A 20,083-nucleotide genomic window follows, 5' to 3' on the forward strand; every position below is an offset into this window, starting at 1 on the left:
CAGATCGCAATCCAGCGTTAATAGACGCGGATCTTACTGTGGCTGATTGCGAAGTGAAATTTCTTCCTGCTACGCTACGCTACGCAATTCACGGAGCTTCGTACTCCAGTGTGTTGTAGGGTGGTCGCATCACACCTTTCCTACTTCTTCCTGGGGGTGTTGGAAGTTGTCTTTTCGTCTGAATCTTCCTCACGGTTGCGTTACTTCTTTTAGTTCTTCCGGCTCATGTTGCGGCGTGCCTTCCCTCCAGCAACAGGTCTGGCCACCTTGTGGTCGGGCGCCAGTGCACTTTGTTTCCCAAGTTGCGTATCAGACCGTTCTCTGACATCCATGCGGCCGCGTAAAGACGATGCGCCGCCTGCCGGAATCGGTGTTTGAGCAGCGGTACTCCCGCTACTCTGTGGAGTTCTCCGGTGCTTAAGTCTCGTGGCAGGTGAAGCGCTAACCTAAGCGCCTTGTTCTGGACCGTCTGCATCTTTGCGATGGACGAGTCGGCCGCGTTGCCCCACACCACAGCAGCGTACTCCAACACTGGCCTAATTAGTGTTAGGTACAGAGTAATGCCGCAGTGTGGGGGCAGGGTCGTCTCTGGGTTGAGTAAGGGGTACAAGCGCAATCTGCCAAGCTCTTTACCCCTTGCTTCTTCCTGCCTCTCGGACTATTTTTGTATATGTGCTGCAGCGGACGGCCAAGGAAACACCAAAAGAATGGCTCTGAGCACTATGGGACTTAACTTCTATGGTCGTCAGTCCCCTAGAAGTTAGAGCTACTTAAACCTAACTAACCTAAGGACATCACACACATCCATGTCCGAGGCAAGATTCGAACCTGCGACCGTAGCAGTCACGCGGTTCCGGACTGAGCGCCTAGAACCGCTCGGCTACCGCGGCCGGCTGCGTATAAAACATTCTCGGTATTCTTGCCACGTCAGTTCTGGATAAAATCTCGAGCTTACGACGATTACCTCCATCGTCATCGTCAGGAGCTGACTGTCTTCACTGCTGTTGTGGTAGCCTTATTTATAGCCCGTGGACGGCTTCTGATTGGTCGGCTTATGATTGGTCGGCGATTGCAGACGGTGTCACTGTGTGGGCCGGTGGCGCCACCGCTTTCGTTGGAATGTAAACCTTGGAAGGAATGTCTCTGCTGCTTCTCTGCATCAAGTGCTCTTTTCCATGCTCAACTCAGATGGTATCCGCTACCGCGGTTAAAGTTATTTTGGCTCATTCTTATTTCAAGAGCCTCCTTAGTAACAGAATCCTAGTACGTGGAGGCATGGGACAGAATTTCTGTTTCATCGAACGATATTTTATGTTTGGCATATGCTGCGCAATTGACGATTTCTCCAGTTCTATATTTTTAATATGGCGTTGGTGTTCTGCTCAGCAGTCGGAAACGGTACGTATCGTCTGACCTATATAATTACTTCCACACTCACAGGATATATTATAAAGTCCAGGACCCTGAGGTCGAGATTGTCCTTAACAGGGCGCATCATCTCCGTAATTTTCTTAGGAGGACAAAAAATCTGTCTTATACCTCGTCTACGCAGGACTCTTCCTATTTTGCTGGAAATCTCGCCACAAAAAGGAAGAACCGCAAACGGTGTTTCATCCTGTGAGTGTGCAGCATTTTCACGTTTTTTTTTTTTTTTTTTTTTTTTTTTTTTTTTTTTTTTTTTGAGAAGGCTGCCTTTATATCGCGTCACCATAGCCATTCTTTCGGAACACGTACTTCAGATGGTTAACCTCGGACCTTAACTCGTCCTCGTCAGAAACAGTTATTGCTCTATATACCAAGGAGGATGTTGGAAACTCTGTATAAATCGGTATGTGTCGGCTTTACGGTATACAGAGTGGCCAAGACGCCCGTCCGCCTGTCGTTGTACTAAAACGTCTAAGAAAGGCAGTGTCCCTTCCTTCTCCATCTCGATAGTGAACTGGATGTTCGAATGTATGCTGTTCATGTGTTCCATCAATTGTTCGAGAGCTTCTTTGCCGTGTGGCCAGATCATAAATGTATCGTCAACGTAACGATAAAACAAGGATGGACGGAGGGGAGCCGAATTTAATGCACGTTCCTCAAAATTCTTCATAAAAAAGTTAGCCAGTGATACAGACAACGGAGAGCCCATCGCCACACCGTCCGTCATTTCATAAAATTTGTTACCATACATGAAGTAGGTGGTCGTCATCAGTGCCGGAACAACTTTATAGTTTCAGGAGGAAAAAGATCCGCCAGCATTTTCAAATGTGTCCTCCACAGGAACTTTTGTGAACAGTGCCTTATGCACACGGCACCAGTCCCTGAACGACCGCTTTCTCGGACACATAATCTTTAATAACGATGTTCTGAATTAATTTAGAATCTTCTTAATTTTTTCCTGCATTTAGGTAATTTGGGTGAAATCACAGAAAAAGTGTCAGCTCGCTTGAGTAAAAACTTTGCCTTCTAGAATTTGTAAAGTGAAACTGACGGTAGATCGTTACCTCTGAACTATAAATTAAAAAGACCTTGTATTGGTTGTTATTAATATTTTGGTCCTAAAATTTGTTATAGCTCTATTATTTAATAAGTTTTCTTGTGTGCTGTAACCAAAATTTTCTAGTATTAACATTACAGATACTTAATCTACTACAAATGGGTATGATTTAGTTAAAAATTTGGTTTTCATTAAATTACTCGAAGACTACTTGAGGTAGCTTAACGTGCTCTCTTAGTTATTAATTTTAGGTTTAACTGAAGCACCATACAAATTTTTACATTTCTAAGTCTAATATTTAGCGCCTTCAACTTTTCTTGATGAAGTGGACTCTGACAATAATTTTTATTCTATCCGGTTGAAACTTGCACCATTTATTTTTGACATACATTGGCACATTAAGACCAAATTCTGACTTTCTAGCTTTATTATTTACCGACACTTATTTTTTTCTTAAAACGGCGTTTTTATGAAAACTATTGATTTAATTACTTCAAAACTTGACATTTAAAACGTTTTTACATCAAAGTATATGTTGACAAAGTTTGAAAAGGAAATTTTGACTTTTGTTTTTATACTTAATTATGGCGCAATACTTCTGCGCTACTCGCAGACGCGTTAAGGCGACGTGACGCTACGAGTAGTGAATTGGAGTAAGTCCCGACACACCGCTCGCCTCTGTTCAAAATGATTCAAATGGCTCTGAACACTATGGGACTTAACATCTTAGGTCATCAGTCCCCTAGAACTTAGAACTACTTAAACCTAACTAACCTAATGACATCACACAACACCAAGCCATCACGAGGCAGAGAAAATCCCTGACCTCGCCGGGAATCGAAACCGGGAACGCTACCGCACGGCCACGAGATGCGGGCACTCGCCTCTGTATCTCGCAAACGATACTGCGCTTGTTTCGCTTCAAACTGATCGACGAACGGAGGTACAAATAAATCTTGGGGGGGGGGGGGGGAGAGAGACAGAAAAACAGCAGTACAAGCCACTTAGAAATAAAATAAGTAGGAAGTATAGCGAAGCCATGGCGAAATAGCTACAGGAAAAATGTGAAGAAATCGAAAAAGGAATGGATGTCGGAGTGACTGAATCAGCATATATAGAAGTCAAAGACACTTTCCATGAAATTAAAGCAAAGGCGGCAACATTAAGAGCGCAAGGTGAATTCCACTAATAAACGCAGAGGAGAGCAGATAGGCGGAAAGAGTACACTGCCGACGTCTATAATGATGGGGAAGTGTCTTAATTAGCGATAAATAGAGAAATAGGAGTCGATATGGAAAGGATAGGGAATTCATTATTAGTGTTAGAGTTTAACATGGAGCTGGAAGACTTGCAAAAATAAGGCAAAAGGGATGGATAATATTCCTTAGGAATTTCTGACATCACTGGGAGGGGGAAGGGAGGGGGAAGAGGAGCAACCAAACGACTATTCAAGTTGGTATGCACAGGTTGCCACAAAGTCTGGGTACATAGGGAATTTAATAAATATTCTATATTCTGTAAATATTAATAAATAAATGAATAAATATGAAATAAATTCTAATAATTCAAATAAATTTTGTTTTTCCAGTGTGAATGATGTCTCTACTAAAGAAGAACGAGTATAGTGGATACTCTTAAGTGGACGAAAAGGATGATCGTATAGTAAAACTGCGGAAGAATTTAAGCTTCGGCACCCTCGTCGTCAACCTGTTTGTTTTACTGCCATCAGGCAATTAATCGAAAAGCTTAAAAAAACAGGCAGTGTATTGGTCAAACCCCTTTCCGGACGACCAAAGACTTCAGACGAAACGAAAGCGACTGTCTTGGCCAAGGTTCATACTTGCCCAAAAAAAATCACTTCGTGAAACATCCATGGAGTTGGGTGTTCCAAGATCAACCATCCACAAAATACTGGCAGGAGAGAGGTTTCATCTGTACAAGTTACAGATATTGGATCATGTAAATGAAGATGGCCCCGATAGACACATGCAGATGTGCGAATGGCTTGCAGGTAAATCGGATGAAAATATCAATTTTTCTAAAGACTTTGTGTTGTTCAGTGATGAAGCAGTGTCTTATGTCAGTGGTGTAGTGAACAGACGAAATCTTCGATAGTGGTCTCAAGGCAATTCAGACTGGATGAGTCCATCCAAACAGCAGGATTGCCAAAAGATGATGGTGTGGTGTGGTTCATGGAAAGTTCATATGCTACGATCTTTCTTTTTTGATGAACATGTAACGTGTGAGACTTACATGAACACGCTGAGAGACAAATTGATGCCTCAAACTGAGCGTTTGGGTGAGGTACGTCCAGACTGGTTTCAGCAGAATGGAACCCGTGCCCATTTTGCTGCATCTGTTAGCGATTGGTTGAATGACAATTCTCCTCCCTGGATTTGGAGAAAAGATCATGTGGAATGGCCCCCCTCGTTCGCCAGACCTTTCTCCTCTTGATTTCTTTTTCTAGGGTATGGAGAAAGAGAAAATTTACTCGATTAAGATTACAAATTTAAACCATCTTACCCGTCAGTGTTCTAAAATCGGCAGCAATTCAGACATAATCCGTCGAGTTCATCTTAATCTTGCAAAGCGCATCATATTATGCATTGAAAAGCATGAAGATCATGTTGCAAATATTATTTATTAACATTAAAGTGACTAAAATATGCTTTATTGTTATTTATTAGAATTCCCTATGCATCCAGCCTTTATGGGAACTCTGTAGAATCTATGGGACTGTAGAAATACTACCAGACATGCGGAATAAATATCATCCACACAATACCGAAGATAGCAAGTGGAATCAGCGTAACATCGATGCTGGCAAGATTAATATATAGAAGACTGAAACTGAAAATTGTGGACCTGTTAGATGAAAATCAATTTGGCTATCGCAAAGTTAAAGGCACCGAAGAGGCAGTTCTGGCGTTGCATTTGATAATGGAAGCCAGAGTTAAGAAAAATCAAAACACTTTCATAGGTTTTGTCTACCTAGAGGAAGTGTTTGACAGCGTCGTATAAAGCAAAATGTTAGAAATTTCGAGAAAAATAGGGATAAGGTATATGGAAAGACAGGTAATACAAATAATGTATAAGGACAAAGAGGGAAAAATAAGAATGAAAAAACCAGAACAAAGTGTTAGGAGTAAAAATTTGTAAGACAGGGATGTAGCTTTTTGCCCCTACTGTTCAGACTATACATCGAAGAAGCAATGACGGATACAAAAGAGAAGATCAACAGTGGGATTACAATTAAGTGTGAAAGGAAAATCAATGATAAGATTCGTTGATGAGATTGCTATTCTCAGTGAAAGTAAAAAACAATTACAGGACCTTTTGAATGGTATAGATAGTCTAGTGAATACTGATTACAGACTGAGAGTAAACCAAAGAAAGACGAAAGTAATGAGGAGTGGCAGAACTGAGGTTAGTGGTAAACTTAACATAAAAATTGGTGACCAAGAAGTAGATCAAGAGAAGGAATCCTGCTACGCAGGAAGAAAAATAACTCATTACTGTCAAAGCAAGAAGGGCATGAAAAAAAGCAGGCACGTACAGGAAAAGATGGCACTCTTTTACAAAAGAAGTCTACCAGGAGCAGACATAGGTCTAAATCCAAGAAAGGAATTTCTGAGAATGTACGTCTAGAGCACTGCATTGAATGGCTATGAAACATGATCTGTGAGAAAACCAGAAAAGAAGAGAATCGAACCCATTGAGATGTGGGATCTATTGTAGAATCTTAGAACTTATTCTCGGTTCAGACGTAATGAGCTACCACAAAGCCGGCCGTGGTGGCCGAGCGGTTCTAGGCGCTCAGTCCGGAACAGCGTGACTGCTACGGTCGCAGGTTCGAATCCTGCCTCGGGCGTGGATGTGTGTGATGTCCTTAGGTTAGTTAGGTTTAAGTAGTTCTAAGTTCTAGGGGACTGATGACCACAGCTGTTAAGTCCCATAGTGCTCAGAGCCAGCTACCACAAACAGAATGACCACCTCAATGTCAACTGACACCAGCCGAGGGACCGGCATTTGTCAAGAGAAACCCAGCTCGCTATGTTCTCATACGACAACCTGAAAGCCATGGTTATGGCAGTCATGTAGATGCAGCATTTCTAGACTTCCGAAAAAGCATCTGAATCAGTACAACACTTACGCCATTTATCAAAAACTACGATCGTGTGGGGAATCAAGCAAAACTTGAGATTGAAATTAGAATTTTTTGGTAGGGAGGAAGCAGTATTTTATCTCGGATCGAAAATCACGGACAGATATCAGCAGAGGGTCACTGCAAATCGCTGATGTCAGCATCAGAATTCCCAGAACTGGTGATATGAGCATCAAATTTTCCAGAATAACTGACACCAGGATCCAGCACTCGTACAATGACGTTATACCTCCCCCTGTCGCTGTGCCCAGTGGCGTTACATTGCCCGCAGGGCACCAGTGGTGTGCAGCTCAGCCCCCCACCCTTCGAGCAATTTTAATTTTTACAATCCGGTTGCGTACACGCTGTTATTTTACTGTCTGTAAGTCTGTCCAGTATGAAGTGTCACCAGCAGCAGCAATCAGCCAGACAGATGTCCGACAGTAAGTATTTGTCAATTAATTCTGTTATTAACAAAGCCAGTTTTACATAAGAGCAATAGTTAACATTGGACTCCTTCCATGCAAGACTTAGAGAACTATTGCATACGAATTTTTTATAGATGATCTGACCTATTGAGATAAATTAATAACGATGTTACATTCTCTGTTTGTACACTCCTGGAAATTGAAATAAGAACACCGTGAATTCATTGTCCCAGGAAGGGGAAACTTTATTGACACATTCCTGGGGTCAGATACATCACATGATTACACTGACAGAAGCACAGGCACATAGACACAGGCAACAGAGCATGCACAATGTCGGCACTAGTACAGTGTATATCCACCTTTCGCAGCAATGCAGGCTGCTATTCTCCCATGGAAACGATCGTAGAGATGCTGGATGTAGTCCTGTGGAACGACTTGCCATGCCATTTCCACCTGGCGCCTCAGTTGGACCAGCGTTCGTGCTGGACGTGCAGACCGCGTGAGACGACGCTCCATCCAGTCCCAAACATGCTCAATGGGGGACAGATCCGGAGATCTTGCTGGCCAGGGTAGTTGACTTACACCTTCTAGAGCACGTTGGGTGGCACGGGATACATGCGGACGTGCATTGTCCTGTTGGAACAGCAAGTTCCCTTGCCGGTCTAGGAATGGTAGAACGATGGGTTCGATGACGGTTTGGATGTACCGTGCACTATTCAGTGTCCCCTCGACGATCACCAGAGGTGTACGGCCAGTGTAGGAGATCGCTCCCCACACCATGATGCCGGGTGTTGGCCCTGTGTGCCTCGGTCGTATGCAGTCCTGATTGTGGCGCTCATCTGCACGGCGCCAAACACGCATACGACCATCATTGGCACCAAGGCAGAAGCGACTCTCATCGCTAAAGACGATACGTCTCCATTCGTCCCTCCATTCACTCCTGTCGCGACACCACTGGAGGCGGGCTGCACGATGTTGGGGCGTGAGCGGAAGACGGCCTAACGGTGTGCGGGACCGTAGCCCAGCTTCATGGAGACGGTTGCGAATGGTCCTCGCCGATACCCCAGGAGCAACAGTGTCCCTAATTTGCTGGGAAGTGGCGGTGCGGTCCCCTACGGCACTGCGTAGGATCCTACGGTCTTGGCGTGCATCCGTGCGTCGCTGCGGTCCGGTCCCAGGTCGAAGGGCACGTGCACCTTCCGCCGACCACTGGCGACAACATCGATGTGCTGTATGGTGTGTCAGGTGGCAGTTGACGCTAAATAACGAAAAGTGTGAGATGATCCACAAGAGTTCCAAAAGAAATCCGTTGGAATTCGATTACTCGATAAATAGTACAATTCTCAAGGCTGTCAATTCAACTAAGTACCTGGGTGTTAAAATTACGAACAACTTCAGTTGGAAGGACCACATAGATAATATTGTCGGGAAGGCGAGCCAAAGGTTGAGTTTCATTGGCAGGACACTTAGAAGATGCAACAAGTCCACTAAAGAGGCAGCTTACACTACACTCGTTCGTCCTCTGTTAGAATATTGCTGCGCGGTGTGGGATCCTTACCAGGTGGGATTGACGGAGGACATCGAGAGGGTGCAAAGAAGGGCAGCTCGTTTTGTATTATCGCGTTATAGGGGAGAGAGTGTGGCAGATATGATACACGAGTTGGGATGGAAGTCATTACAGCATAGACGTTTTTCGTCGCGGCGAGAGCTTTTTACGAAATTTCAGTCACCAACTTTCTCTTCCGAATGCGAAAATATTTTGTTGAGCCCAACCTACATAGGTAGGAATGATCATCAAAATAAAATAAGAGAAATCAGAGCTCGAACAGAAAGGTTTAGGTGTTCGTTTTTCCCGCTCGCTGTTCGGGAGTGGAATAGTAGAGAGATAGTATGATTGTGGTTCGATGAACCCTCTGCCAAGCACTTAAATGTGAATTGCAGAGTAGTCATGTAGATGTAGATGTAGATGTACTGTGGAGACCTCACGCCCCACGTGTTGAGCAATTCGGCGGTAAGTCCACCCGGCCTCCTGCATGCCCACTATACGCCCTCGCTCAAAGTCCGTCAACTGCACATACGGTTGACGTCCACGGTGTCGCAGCATGCTACCAGTGTTAAAGACTGAGATGGAGCTCCGTATGCCACGGCAAACTGGCTGACACTGACGGCGGCGGTGCACAAATGCTGCGCAGCTAGCGCCATTCGACGGCCAACACCGCGGTTCCTGGTGTGTCCGCTGTGCTGTGCGTGTGATCATTGCTTGTACAGCCCTCTCGCAGTGTCCGGAGCAAGTATGGTGGGTCTGACACACCGGTGTCAATGTGTTCTTTTTCCATTTCCAGGAGTGTAATTAAATTTTGTGTTCTTGCTACAGCCCCCAACCCAGTATTGGAATTTAGAGGCAATATGATAGAGACAGACGGTGGCCCGTATCCCATAAGATCTATGCTACACATTCCGGACGATCACCATGCTCTGTAGTTCCACCAGTATACATGGGAGACGTTTGCGTAATGCGTGGGATAGCCGAAGATGCGCGAGGCTTGCTCCACGAAGTAGCAAGAAGTAATAGCTGGAGGGAGTTTATGATGTCTGTAGATTTTAAATATTTCATATATTTTTTTATTTTTTCAACCATATTAACCAATAACCATACACACAAAGTTGGCGTAGTTGCAGCTTACAAGTAATGTTGGGGCAACATCAATGTTATGCCATAACACATTATGCTGGTGTACATGCCTCAATTATGTGATGCATACACCATACATACATTGCTCATATGTCACATGTTCGCCACGGTAAGATAGTTTGACAGTACAAAATAATGACACCTTTGCACAGTCTGCTAAAAGTTAGTCTAGTGGCTACAAATCTGGAAATTGGCAAAACTGGCAGGATACGTCGAAATGCAAAGTACCCGCCAAAAAATTGAGCATTTTATGTAGACGTGTGTCTAACTGCGTGGTGAAATTAGCAGGATAAGCCAAAATGCAGATGTACCAGCCAAATAAATTGAGCACTTTATGCACGTGTGTGTGTGTGTGTATCTGCTTACTGTCTAAATGAATTCAGTCTTGCAGAAAGAGAGGTGTTCAATTTAAATCAGTAGCTTCCTGTCTTTCTCCAGATAGCACCTGAGCAAGGGCACCACAGCGTCACAATGTTGCCTGTACTCAAAAGTATCCGACAGGCCTGAACTATTACGAGTCATGCGCTTTTGCTCTGTCCAGTAGCTCTTAGGCAAATCATTCTCCATTCGAGGTCTGTGTTTTGTGGTGAAGGGCTTAGGGTGAGGGTACTTGTTATAATAAATTGTTTATATTATTATTATTCCAATTAAATGAGCTTTTCCTCATTCACTGTAGTAAGAAGGCCAATAGTAACAGAGTTAAAAAATGGCGAGGTGAGGTGCTTTAACACTGTATTTCTGCCAACTCACTAAAAGTACTGACTAAGTACCACCACAACAACGTCAAACAAAGTTATTTCGTAGCTCTTAAGAAAAAAACGAATGTATGAAAAGCAAACTGTCATCTACATGTCTACAATCAATCGTTGTTGCTCTCAGGCAATAGCAGTAGGGCTCGGATCCACTGTTCTTAGACAATTTGCTCTCTGTTCTAGGTCTGTAGTGAGAGGATTACGTTGTGGGTATTTGTTATAAGAATACACTCTAAGTAAGAGATCGAAAGCATGGCTGTGAGGAGACAAATCTAACACAGCCCTCTGTGCACATCTACATTAAATATTCTACTAAATCGCATTTCTGTAAGTCTCAGCCTGTCTCTTCAAATGGTTCAAATGACTCTGGGCACTATGGGACTTAGCATCTCAGGTCATCAGTCCCTTAGACTTAGAACTACTTAAACCTAACTAACCTAAGAACATCACACTCACCCATGCCCGAGGCAGGATTCGAACATGCGACCGTAGCAGCAGCGCGGATCCGCACTTAAGTGCCTAGAACCGCTCGGCCACAGATGCCGGCCTGTCCGTTCACATACATGTGAACTTCTACAAAGTCGGTGGTTGCTGAAAGTAGTGGCTATTATAGCCAATGGCCATACCGCAGTGGCAACACCGGTTCTCGTCAGATCACCGAAGCTAAGTGCTGTCGGACTGAGCCAGCACTTGGGTGGGTGACCATCCGGTCTGCCAAGCGTTGTAGGCAAGTGGGGCGCACTCAGCCCTTGTGAGGCAAACTAAGGAGCTACTTCATTGAGAAGTAGCGCCCCCGGTCTCCTAAACTGACATACGGCCGGTAGAGCGGTGTGCTGACCACATGCTCCTCCATATCCGGATCCTGTGACGGACGTGGCCTGAGGATGACACGGCGGTCGGTCGCTTTCATTGGGTCTTCATGGCCTTTTCGGGCGGAGTTTAGTATTGGTTATTACAGGACTTGTCGAGATGCTGAAATACGAAATTACGCACAAAGCGAAAGCAGCACTGCCAGAATGACAATGCTTGTGGGTATTCTGGTAAAAGGAATATGTTTATCCTGCTTTATAGCCTTTCTGCTTCGTATTTGTTAGAATCAGTGTAATTTATTAAAGCTGAATGCGGACAGAACATAATAATCACGACTGGCTAGATGGTTTACCTGTACAACAGCAGACAAATTGCAGAGCATTGTTAAACAGCAAACAGCAGCTGCTCTGGAAATCATTCGTTAGCTGACACCACGGGAAAGCAAGTTGTGATCACCGATTGTTAGCGTTTAAAACATTTATACATCCTAGCACAGGGTCAAACACATGCCTTTCGATAACTTCGTTCACTCCTGGGCTTATGATTTGACGTATAAATTTATTATATATTTTTACTCTACAATTAGTGGTCATCAACGTTAAACAGTCAATGCCAAATGTCTTATGGTTATTTACAATCTTGTTGTTGTTGTAAGTTAGTGAGGTCTGTGTGTGCAGCCATGTGTAAAACTGCTTGAATTGGGAAGCCTTCCATGTTAGAATTCATTTAGCTCCAGCATAATGAAACTTATTGAGGGCAAAAATACGACAGTGCAAAGCCTCCTACACATGATTAATGGTACGTTACACTCCTACAGAGCTTGCGACTATGAGAAGATATATCCACATCACATTTCCTGTCTGGAGAGTGTCTCTCTTTTACTGCAATTCCGACGCTTGTCGATATACTTTATATATGTGTAATTTTGGTCTCTGGAGTTGGGATGTTAGTTCCTAACTTGCTTCAAGAAGATTCCACTGTTCCTTCACAATTTTTCCCCTTCTGTCACACTGAGTGATATGGATCTTGCAGTATTCTGATTGTTACACTTCGAATTCCAAGGATATACTAATATACTAAGTGTTCAACACGTCGATAGTGACACTTTTTTTCACATATCATCAATAATTGAGCGTACAAAGCCATCTGTGGATGTTTCCAAACTTGAGTACAAGTGGATCTGACGACGAAGAAAATCGACGTTTTCACAGTATAAACAACAGCACAGTTCTTGTCTGAAAGAGCCAAAAAAGTCAGCATGTGGTGAACGCAGTTTGCACAACACTGACAGTCCTAGTTTCACATCAGGATACTTCTCTGTAAACAAAAAACGAGCCTCCTTCAGATTGTATTATACCAGCCACTTTTGCATTTTTGTCTGTTTCTTCCTGTGTATACCTCGGAAAACTTTTACATCTTTCCTGCCAGGTAACTGGTGTGAAATTGTATCACTGCAGAAGAAATCTCGCACAAGTTGTTTTGTTACTTTGGTGATTGTGATTGATCTCCTACGTCTTCACAATGCGACGCTTCATAAATTTGTTGAAAACAATTTTGTTATAACTGTTTATCGTTTTCTAGGATTGCTGGCTCAAGTTTCGTTCACTTTCCTGACAGTTCTTTGCAATGATCGAGCATTCTTATATGGTGATATTTCAGAAGAACTTATTTTACTTTATAGGGGATACTATTTCATCAGGAGCCTGTTTCCAAAGCTCTCTCATACTCCTCTTCCGGATCGCTGAAATTTCCTTCTCCTCTTGATGAATTTTCTTCCTACCTTTCCCACTTTCTCGGAGCTTCTTCATTTCTACATGTGCCTCTTGTCTTTGCATTGCTTTCTGCTATGTATTTTGGTTAGATCGACTACTTCTTTTCTGTTCTCCCGGTGTCATAGGAACCGTAGTGGACAAGGATGCTCGTTTCACCTCTTTCCCATGGAAAAAGTAATCTATTAACTTTCATAAGTATTTTGTACATTATTTGCGACGCACAGTAACATCGCTGCTTTTAAATGAAATCGTAAAATTAAAGAGTGGCTACAAGTCCGGCAGATAACGAACAGTCAATACAGCCTGTGACTAACGAAACAAATAATGGATGTTACATGACTCACAAAATACGTGTTACGTTTGTCACGCCGTCTATAAGTGTGTAGAAGATCATAATGCATCCCCTTTTTCAGTCCGCTATATTTGATGTCTGTCCTAATGTTTATGGACACAGTAGCCCAAAAACATTGAAACCACAGTTCAAAGTTGAAACAAAGCATATTTGGTGATTATTATCTGCCCACGCCATAATAATCAATATGCCGTGAAAACCTACGTTAAATGACAGACGAAATCATCACAAAGCAAACTGCATGTAAAATATGTTTAATATACACTGAAGCGCCAAGGGAACTGGTATAGGCATGCGTATTCAAATACAGAGATATGTAACCAAGCAGAATGCGGCGCTGAAGTCGGCAAAGCCTGTATAAGACGACAAGTGTCTGTCGCAGATGTTAGATCGGTTACTGCTGCTACAATGGCAGAACACTAATGAAGTGAGTTTGAACGTGATGTCATAGTCGGTGCACGAGCGATGGTACATAGCATCTCCGAGGTAGCGATGAAGTGGGAACTTTCCTGTACGACCATTTAGCGAGTGTAACGTGAATATCTGGATATCTCGAATCCGGTAAAACATGACATATCCGACATCGCTGTGGCCGGAAAGGGATCCTGCAAGAATGGGACCAACGACGACTGAAGAGAAGCGTTCAACATGACAGAAGTGCAACCCTTCTGCAAATTGCTGAAGATTCCAATGCTGGGCCATCAATAAGTATCAGCATGCGAACCATTCAACGAAACATCATCGATATGGGTTTTCGGAGCGGAAGACCCATTCGTGTACCATTGATGACCGCACGACACAAAGCTTTACGTCTCGCCTGTGCCCGTCAACACCGACATTGGACTGTTGATGATTGGAAACATGTTGCCTGGTCGGACGAATCTCGCTTCAAATTATATAGAGCGGATGGACGTGTACGGGTATGGAGACAACCTCATGAATCTATGGACCCTGCATGTCAGCAGGGGACTGTTCAAGCTGGTGGAAGCTTTGTAATGGTGTGGGACGTATGCAGTTAGAGTGATACGGGATCACTGATACGTCTAGATACGACTCGGACAGGTGATACGTACGTAAGCATCCTGTCTGATCACCTGCATCCATTAATGTCCATTGTGCGTTCGGACGAAATAGGGCAATTCCAGCATGAGAATGCACCCCCCCCCCCCCCCCCCACAACTCCAAAATTGCTACAGAGTGACTCCAGGAGTACCCTTCTGAGTTTAAACACTTCCACTCACCAGCAAACTCCCCAGACATGAACATTACTGAGCATATCTGGGATCCCTTGCAACGTGTTGTTCAAAAGAGATCTCCATCCTCTCGTACTCTTACGGATTTATGGACAGACCTGCGTGATTCACGGTGTCAATTCCCTCCAGCACTACTTCAGACTTTAGTCGAGTCCATGCCACGTCGTGTTGCGGCACTTCTGCGTGCTCGCGGGGCCCTACACGATATTAGGCAGGTGTACCAGTTTCTTTGGCTCTTCAGTGTAGAAGTAAACATCTGGGTTTTAATTCACTCAAAACTTCCAATAATGGCTATTGTATACGCCACTGGTTATGTTTGCATTCATGCTTCTCTTGCGTAGCTTCTGCTAGTTCCATTGTTGTAGTGTTGCCAAATTCAGAAACTATAAATTCTGAGCTATACGACTAAATGAAAAAAAATTTAATTTCAATAAAAGTGTCGCTTTTCCATAGAATCCCCCCTCCCCTCCCCTCCCCGCCTGCCCTGTGAAACTAATAAACACAACTGTGTGTATACGTCACTTTTTCTCACTTTGGAAGCAGCTCCTCCACGCATCTGGCTGACGGCGTGCTGCTACTCAGCACATCCTTTCAGCTGCCCGACACAGAGCACGCCAGGGATGCTGCGTGCCTGAGACACGCAACTGCCACAAGTCAGTCGGGCATCTCCGCGATCTAAGAAAAAAATTACAATTTAGCAATATGTAAACCGCTAGCAGCGAAGTATTGGGTATTTTCAACAGGCGCTTAACCTCCTATTATAATAACCTATACTTTAAGCTGATTCCCACAAATACCCTCTGTCTGAATATGGGATTAAGCAATTACTACAGTGCTCTAAAGAAACTATGGCATTTTTAGTGTACTTTATGAAATTGCCACCTAATTGAGAAGCAAAATTTAAACAAAATGGCTGTAAATCATATGAGGTATGGTACTACAATATTGCCCTCACTCTGTGTGTGTGTGTGTGTGTGTGTGTGTGTGTGTCAGAGTGCTATCCCGTCTAGCAGTCAACGGAGTTACACCGACTGCCCCCCCCCCCCCCCCTCCCCCAGGTACCAATGATATGTAAGCTTGTCGCCCTACTCTTAGAGCAATTTTAATTTTTACAGTTCAGCTGCGTGCGCGCTGTCATTTACCATCTGTACGTCCGTCCAGACCTCATGTGTTCAGTTGAGGAGATGTATACGCTAGCAGAGCTACCGGAGCAGGTTTTGTGTATATCCTGCGAATCACTATTATTTGAGCTATCAGATCAGCAGCAAGCGACCACAGCCCATCAGAGCTCTGATTCAACGCTGACAGAGCTGTTGGATCAGGGCATGGATGTGTTCCGCAACATACATTAGCATTATTGCCTGAAGCATCACAGCCACAGCAAACATTTGCAACTCAAGGATGCGAGACGGACGAAATTTTAAGGACAAAATTTCTGGAGGAATATGACTGCAGATGTTTGTGGGACACGTCGTTCGAGGAGTGTAGCAATACTGATGCAAGATACAAAGCACTTTTTTATTTTTTTAGCGAAACTGTAATGGTTTCGTGTGGCACCTAGAATAAAAGTCCGTCGACCTTCTGTATGCCTGGTTTTAGTCCGTATTTCCGATAAACTCTTTATCGCCCATGTTTCGCTTCCATACATGGCTACATTCTAGACAAATACCTTCAGACAAGACTTTCTAATACTTAAGTGTAAAGGCGGTGTTAACAAATTTTTCTTCTTCAGAAACCCTTTTCTCGCTATTGCTAAACTACATTTTATATCCTCTCTACGTCGGCTATCATTAGTTATTTTTCTAACCAAATAGCACAACTCCTCTACTGCTTTAAGCGTCTCGTTTCCTAATCTAATTGCATCATCATCACGTAGTTTAATTCGAATACATTCTATTATCCTTACGTTGCTTTTGTTAGTGTTCATCTCATATCCTTCTTTGAAGACACTGTCCATTTCGTTCAACTGGTTTTCCAAGTCCTTTGCTGTCTCTGACAAAATTACTGTCATCGGCAAAGTTCATGGTTTTTATTTCTTCTCGCTGAAATTTAATACCTGCTCCAAATTTTCCTCCGGCTCCTTTTATGCTTGCTCAGTGCACAAGTGGAATAACATCGGGGATAGGCTACAACCCTGACTCACTCCCTTCTCAACCACTGCCTCCTTTTAATGACCTTCGACTCTTATAACTGCTGTCTGCTTTCTGTGCAAGGCGGAAATACTCTTTCGCTCCCTGTATTTTACCCTTGAACCTTCAGAACTTCAAAGAAAGTGTTCCAGTCAACATTGTCAAAAGCTTTAAGTCTGCAAACGCTTTAAGCGTGGATTTGCCTTTCCTTAGCCTACACTATGTGATCAAAAGTATCCGGACACCTGGCTGAAAGAGATATACACGTTCGTGGCGCCCTCCATCGGTAACGCTGGAATTCAACATGGTGTTGGCCCACCCTTAGCCTTGATGACAGCTTCCACTCTCCCAGGAATACGTTCAGTGAGGTGCTGGAAGGTTACTTGGGGAAGGGCACTCCATTCTTCAGGAGCGCTGAACTGAGGAAAGGTATCGATGTCGATCGGTGAGGCCTGGCAGGAAGTCGGGATTCCAAAACATCCCATAGGTGTTTTATAGGATTCAGGTCAGGACTCTGTGCAGGCCAGTCCTTTACAGGGATGTAATTGTAGTGTAACCACTCCGCCACAGGCCGTGAATTATGAACATGTGCTCGATCGTGTTGAAAGATGCATTCGACGTCCCAGAATGGCTCTTCAGCAGTGGGAAGCAAGAAGGTGCTTAAAATATCAATGTAGGCCTGTGCTGTGAAAGTGCCACGCAAAACAACATGGAAAACACCACCACACCATAACACCACCGCCTCCGAATTTTATTGTTGGCAATACACACGCTGGCACATGACGTTCACCGGGCATTCACTATACCCACACTGTGCCATAGATCGACGAATTGCGTACCGTGAATAGTCATTCCGCCCAACGTTCTTCGACATTTCAATCCTCCAATGTTTACGCTCCTTATACCAAGCGAGACGTCGTTTACCGGCTTGTTGCGTGGCTTATGAGCAGCCGCTCGACCACGAAATCCACGTTTTCTCACCTCCCGCCTAACTGTCATAGTACTTACAGTGGAACCTGATGCAGTTTGGAATTCCTGTGTGATGGTCTGGATAGCTGTCTGCCTATTACACATTACGACCCTCTTCAACTGTCGGCGGTCTCTGCCAGTCAACAGACAAGACCGGCCTGTAAGCTTTTGTGCTGTTCGTGTTCCTTCACGTTTCCACTTCACTATCACATGGGAAACAGTGAGCCTAGGGATATTTAGAAGTGTGGAAATCTCGCGTACAGACGTACGACGCTAGTGACACACAATCACCTGACCACGTGCGAAGTCCGTGAATGTCCATGGTGTTCTCTCACCATGTCTAATTTATTTATTTATTTATTTATTTATTTATTTATTTAACCTGGCAAGATTAGGGCCATCAGGCCCTCTCTTACATCTAACCAGGCATTCTACTTATTTTACAGTCATATGTTTCAGTAGGCATGTTAAACTACATCTAATACAAAAAGTGAGATAAACAATTAGAAAGGTACACCTCGAAAAATACATTATTGAAGAGAAAGATTTAAGATAGGAGTGCTGGCAGCAGGGAGTATGAGGGAGACTCATGGTGAAGCGAGGAGAAGAATAGAGACATGATGAAACATAATTAAGGAAAATATAAAGGAAAAGGAGACTGCGTGTCTAATAGAGATAGATGAAGAGGAAGGCATCTCAGGAGCAAGATAGGAGACACTAGCTTTGCTATTTGACAGATGAGAGGATTGGCCTTGCACATTAATTTTGTGGAGAATTTTATGCGGATGATAGTAGGAAATGCTTCAACTTCTTCTTAAAAGCAACAGGAGATTGAATTTTCCTCAAGGTAAGGGGCAGTTTGTTCCAGAGGCGGACAGCGGCAACTGAGAAGGAGTTTGCAAAAGTTTTTGTTTTGTGAGTGGGCACAGTTAGGATACCAGATAAGAGTGACCTCGTGTTTCGATTATGATGGCATGACAGGATTTTAATCTCTGAAGCTAGGTACTGGGGTGCTTGCGCGATGAGGAGTCGGTGAAGTAGACATAGAGTGTGGTAGTCACGCAGTTTGTCCGGCCGCAGCCACCCTAGCTCGGAGTATGAAGCACTAACATGATCATATCGGCGAATGTTGCAGGTGTAACGCACACAGGCATTCATGGTTAGCTCTAGCCGTCTTTTGTTTTCACTACTCATGCCTTGTTGAATCACATCACAATAGTGGAGGTTCGGTAGAACGAGTGCTTGCACGAGCTGGCGTTTCAAGTCCTGTGGGAATATGTTCCGAAACTTTTTGAGAGCATAGAGACAAGCAGACGTTTTTCGGCACACTGCGACTGTATTCTCCGCCCAGTTGAGATGCTCGTCCAAAGTTACACCCAAGTTCTTCACTGTTTTCTGATATGGTATTGGAGTACCTTCGAGCAGAATAGGAGGTAGCCGTTCGCGGAAATCTGAACTTATTAATTTCTGATGGGCTATTAAGATTACTTGCGTCTTTTTTGCATTTAATTTAAGCCCCAGGTTAATGACTACTGAGGTCGCTGATATGGAGTACCTAGCAGCAGGTGGCAGCACAATGCACCTAATATGAAAAACGAATGTTTTTGGGGGTGTCCGGAACTAACTTCAACCTATACATTTCCCTTTTTAAAATTTCTAAGTTACTTACCCGTTTAATAGATCTAACATTCGACGCTCGGATCCGTAGAACGACAATTTTGTTTCTCCTGATGATGACATCCTCCTGGGTAGTCCCCGCCCGGAGATCTGAATGGGGGACTATTTCACCTCCGAAATAGTTTACCCAAAAGACGCCACCATCATTTTGACCATACAGTAGAGCTGCATGCCCTCGGAAAAAATTACGGCTGTAATTTTCCATTGCCTTCAGCCTTTCGTAGTGCCGTCACAACAAGGCTGTTCTGGCTGATGTTACAATGCCAGATCAGCCAATCATTGAGAGTGTTTCCCCTGCAACTACTGAGAAGGCTGCTGCCCCTCAATATCGACAGACAGCAAGACATTGTTCATGGGTGAGTGGTGGGAGGGGGAGGGGAGGGGGGAGGAGGAGCTACATGGAAATAAGTGTTTAAAAAGTCTAGCCATTATCCGAGCTCTCTGCTATGGATAGCATAGTGTGGAATGTTTTATACAGTTGTAACTGTTGCTAAATGCTTTATTTCTTATGTGTCTGTTGTATTTATTACATGATGTGCGGCACCACCATGTCTAGTCTATCTTCTTCGAATTTGAAATGAGTATCTTAGACTTACATGTCATTTTTTAAGCAACCTCCA

The 20,083-nt window shown here is 43.9% G+C and overlaps 1 pseudogene; it reads left to right on the forward strand.

Moving 5' to 3' along the window:
- Positions 1-11,113: 11,113 nt before the first annotated feature.
- Positions 11,114-11,231, forward strand: LOC126290992 (5S ribosomal RNA; annotated as a pseudogene).
- The last annotated feature ends 8,852 nt before the right edge of the window (positions 11,232-20,083 follow it).

Source organism: Schistocerca gregaria, chromosome 1 (assembly GCF_023897955.1).
Source record: "Schistocerca gregaria isolate iqSchGreg1 chromosome 1, iqSchGreg1.2, whole genome shotgun sequence".
In the NCBI taxonomy this organism is placed as follows: Eukaryota; Metazoa; Arthropoda; class Insecta; order Orthoptera; family Acrididae; genus Schistocerca; species Schistocerca gregaria.